We start from the raw sequence: 5,454 nt of genomic DNA on the forward strand, positions 1-5,454 counted from the left end.
CCTAGCGTCCTCCTCCTGCCCGGCATGCCCCGACTGCTTTGTGTTCATCCATTTGCCCTTTAAAACCGAAGAGAGATGTTCCTCAATTTGAGCCCTTTTCTGATGGCTTTCAGTTAATCACCCTCTTCTGAGTTATCTTTCTCAGGGGAGCATATTTCTAACATTGACCTTAGTACACATTTGTATATATGTTGGTCCATTCTTCAAAAGTTCAAATTCATCAATGTGTCTCGCCTGAGCATGGAGCCTGGCCCCCAGTGGGTACTCAGTAAATAACAGGAGAAATAAACAGGAACTATACCTGCAGGGAAGAATATTATGTAATCTCTAAAATGAAATTTTGAACACGAAATATATAAAAGTAGGTAATAAATTGCTGTGTGACAATAGAACATCATATATACATTTTGACTTAAGCTTTGTAAAATATACCTTAAGAAAGTTATAGGCAAAGAATTATTTATGTACGTGAGGTCAGAAGGAGAATGATGAGTGACTGAAATAATTATTTGTAAATATTTTCAAATATGGTTCCGCTCTGTAGCAAACACTGCCAATGCTGCCATCTGTCCTCCTTCTTCTTTAACTTCAGGGGACACTGGCCCAACTTCCAACTACTAACCCCCACGTTTCTTTGAGTTTTTCTCTGGCCACTGGAGTCATCATTGTCAGATACATATGGCAGGCCAAAAGTGTCAAAGAATTCAAGCCCCCACTGGAGCAGCCCTCAGGGGGTCGTTGGTGTAAATACCCCTGCTCCATCCGTGATGTATGTGCCACCGGTGCTGAGCTCCCCAGAGAGATTTTGCACTATATACTCTCAGCTGTAAGTTACCTGCTAACTACCACCCCTTTTTTATTTGCTTTCACTTCTATTCCCCACTCCTCCGCTATTTCCCAGTATCACCTGCAAAACAACTATTTGTACTTGAATCCTTATCTCAGGGTCAATTTCTGAGAGAACCCAAATTAGGACACTCTGCAATAACAAAAATTCATGATGATATGGAAAAGTCCTATTAAAATGTAAATATTATGGAGAAGGTGTAACACCTCCATTTACTGAAGGTATTATTAAATTAAGTGAATGATGAAAACTGCCAGTTCCACAAGGATAGGAACACAAGCAAATAATTGTTATGATAATGTATGAGGGTAAGGAAAATTTTGAATTGGAGAACTATCAAAGCGAGGTGATATCACAGGGGCCCATGGTAGCTAAGTCGGTTTGTATTTGTACTAGTGTGGTTTTGATAGTCACCAAGATTATACTGGTGTCATTAACTTCTATTTTCTCCTTTTTTTTTTTTTAAACTTCTACTTTTCTTTCTCTCTTCTGGCTATATTTTTCTCCTTGCATATTTTTATATTTTATAATCATTACCTGTATCTACATTCCTTTTGATCTCTACTGAGAATGAGAACTACCTAAGAACAGGAAGTTTGTCTATTTCCTCCCCTCCCTAAATTCATATATATCATCAAGAAAGTTCTCAAGACCTCTTTATGAAAAAAAGATTGCATGATTTAATAATGAAAAAGAAGGCCCTTCTTGGTCCTTATTTTTTGAAAACTTTAACTACATAATTGTTATTTTATTTCAAAGAGTATCATGGATCACCTTAAACTCAGTGTCTTTAAAGAAAATCACAGTATTACAAAGTTTCTATCCAGAAGAACATTAGGTCATATTAATTATATTTAAAAAAAAAAAAAAAGGTCCTTTCTCTAGTCCTGAATTTCTCTGGGGAGAAAAGCACCATAGATACAGTTCAACCAACTTTTAGGAAATAATTTCTCAAATTGTTTAACAATATTTAATTTTATATATGAGAGCAGACTTAGATAAAACACTATGTATTTATATTATTATCTATACAGCTCAGTGTAACAATAGAAGGACCACAATGTAGATTTTTCTGGAACTAATTTTTTTTTTATAGTAAAAGGGTTTAAAAACATGATTAAGAAAAGCAGACATTTAAAGTAACAATCCAGGCATTTTGATTATTTGTGTAATGTTAACCATATCCAGATAGCTAGAAATATATGAATACATTTATAATGTCACCTACAGATATTTGGTGGTATTTGATAGGAATTAGATAAAATATAGGCATTTCTCTTATAGTGCGTATATTCATTACAGGCTCTCCTGTTAAAATTCCCACTGTTTAGCCAGAGGCAGAAAGTAGCAAGCGCTTGAAAAAATTGCAGGTGCCATGATGAGATGTAATACAAGGAGCATCTTTGTTGCCAGATAAGGTGAAGTTCTTCAGACAAAGAAGAGCAGGGAGCTCGGTCTGTTGAGAGCATGTGGTCCATGTAGAAGAAGCATACGGGTGTACATGGGCATGTTACGAAATGGCTAAAGCATAGAGTTCATGGCAGGATATGACGTTAGAAACAGGGGCTAAGGCCAAGTTAAGAATAGCCTTTTATGCCAGTCTAGAGGCATTTGTACTTTATCCTATATTAGTCCTACACAGTCTGATGCTGAAGACACTAGCTATATGTTCGTTGGCCACTTGAATGTGGCTACTCCAAACTGGGATGCACTATATGAAAAAACACACTTTGGATTTTGAATATTTAATATGAAAAAAAAAGTTAACGATCTCACTTATAATTTTATATTGTTTATATATTAAAATAATATTTTGGATATATTAAATTAAAATACATTATTAAAATTAATTTCACCTCTTTCTTTTTTACTAGTATATTATTTTGTTATAATTTCTTTATGTTCCTGTGTAAAGAAGTTAGAGTGTTTCTAAGGGAAGACAGTTTCCCTTTGTTCGGTGGATGCAATGACCATTCTATCTAAACTATGGTCTGACAGGCAGAAGGAAAGATACCGGTGTTCTCTGGAACTCTTAGAATTATAGTCTAGAATTCTGAAAGTTTGTTCTGCTCTTTTTGAGGTTATATTACACAACAGTATGTGATGATTAAATATCGAATTGTTGGAATTCTTAGATGAAAGATTATTTTCCAGCCATCTGGAATCTTCTTTCTCTAGGAAACATTAAAGGTCTAATATTATTCATTTAATGGTCTTTCTCAAGGAATATAATTCATTTCTCTCAAGATGAGTAATGCATGATAAACAGATATATTTGCTCTATATTTATAAAGCTATAGAAAGTGGGAATATTATTCCTAAGAAACTTTTTATTATTTTAAATGGCAATTATAATAGGGGGAAAAAAGAAAATTTCTGGAACAGGGTCCAGGTTAAACCAGGTTTAAATAAATTTCAGGAAAGTTTTTAAGATGGAAAAATAATCATAAAAGAATACATCTTGAGGACTAATGTGAAAAGTGAGGAAATCCAGCAGTCCCACCTCTAACCTAGAGACACTCTTCTTGAAGTTAGTGGTCAATTGGCTGGTTTTCCTTGTACGATTAAGATCTTCAAGGCACGGGATGATCTTAGCAAAGCTGTTTCTCCTCACTGCCCCAGACCCATAGGATGAGCTGAGCACAAAAGGGAAAATCCATTATTCTTAGAATTAGAAAATTGCAGAGACAAGGACATTTCAGTTAACCCTATGATTAGGTATCATAGTCCTTAATTCTGACTTTGAGAAGGCTCTGAGATGCTCATGGGTGCAACCATCCATTTTATTGCAGCTTATTCATGAGGGTAGTTCATGTATATTATACTATAGAATACTACTGTAAACTTCATTAGTCCTAGCTCTCTAATCTTTATGCTTATCAGTGTTTACTTGAGTAAATCATTGCTAAAGAGATGACTAGCTCCATGCAGTCAGCTGCTCATGTGTAATTATGGTCATTTCAACATTCTTCCAGCTACATTTAGTCCAATTCCTTTATTTTATAGAAAAAAACTGGAACCCCATAGAGAGGATGAATCTATCCAAAGTCACACAAATAATTAGAGCCAGAATTAACTTGGAGCCCAGACTTTTGACCTGAAGTTCTTTGTGTTGTCTCCACACTTAGTTGGGGTCCATTTCTGACACATTAGTTCTTATCTGTAATGATTATGAAAGTTATTCTTCTGAGATGTCAAGTTATTTTCCCCTTATATATTACTAATGTAAAGACCGGATCAGCTCCCTAGAATAATGTGAATTATATTCTCCTGGATATGTTGCTTATGATCATCTTTTCTAATGGTGGGTTGTTTAGAGGAGTTTTATTCTCCTGGAGCATTGGCAATACATGAAAATCACAGAATGCAATGGAAAGAAGCTAAACCCAGAAACTCCTATTATAGTTTTGTCTTAATCACTGTCCCTGTGCAATTCACTTAACTTGATGGCATGTCAGTTTTCAAGCTGTAAAATAGAGGTCAATATACTTAAACCTCTCATCGGGCCAGTATGAGGATCAAGTAAGCTAATAACATGATGTCAACATGTTAGATGAGTGTAATATACTTCATACATATAACAAAATTAGAGAAGTTTCAAAACAAGCATCTAAACTTGTGGTAATGCATTTAGACTGACCAAATGATAAGCACCTGTAAAGAGATATTCATATTATTTACTTTGGGAGTTTTTTGGTGGCTGGCTGACTTCTGTACCATTGATGACTCTAAAGGTGTGGTGATAAAAATAAACATCCTATTTATTTTGTAATGTAATTCTGACGAACCACATCAGTATGAGCCTCAAAGAGCAGTGACTACAGCTGATTAACATTATGCCAAGTTTTAGAATATCCTAAGGAAGGTAGCACCGTACTGACTCATTTCCACTGCACATGGTGTTCTCATTTAGCAAACAAGAACACAACAGGCTCCTGAAAGTGGAGATCTGAACATTTTCTATTAATTTCAGGGAACTTGCACATTGTTTGCACAGCTGTTCTGTCATATTCCCTTTACAGGAGGTAGAAGTCCCTCAGTAATCATAATGATAAACAGAATAGCTATAATTTATGGGTCTCCTATTTTTTGTCAGTCACTGTGCAAAGATTTTACATGCATTATTTCTAATTCTCAAAGTAACCCCACGAGCCGTGGGTATTATTATACCTATTTTACTTAATAATATCCATATAGAAAGAAAATAAACCGTATTCTAGTTTAAATGTCTTAGTTTCCTTTTGTTCTATGGCAGGCATGCTTGTATTGCATTTTCCTTCACGGCTGCTCTCTTGGCTAAGCTGAGGCAAGCATTATTAATTCCAACTAGCAGCATAACTAAGACAAGGTGGAGTTAAATAACTTGCTCAAATATCAGAGTTCAATCTATGTGTGGGGCTTTCATTTCACCTGGGGCTATTTTTCCATTAGATCAATGGTTTTCTAATGAAAAATCTGAACAGTTACATACTGGATATGTGCTGAAATGTAGGGAGAAAAAAATACAACACCCCTATTTGGGGATGAATCAAAATCTGAACTCTTTGAATAGGCCTACCTTTGGGGTTTTAGATGGTCTCACCCTTCCCTTTCCTCTGTCCCACAAT

Source organism: Pteropus vampyrus, unplaced genomic scaffold, assembly GCF_000151845.1.
Source record: "Pteropus vampyrus isolate Shadow unplaced genomic scaffold, Pvam_2.0 Scaffold60, whole genome shotgun sequence".
NCBI classification, from domain to species: Eukaryota; Metazoa; Chordata; class Mammalia; order Chiroptera; family Pteropodidae; genus Pteropus; species Pteropus vampyrus.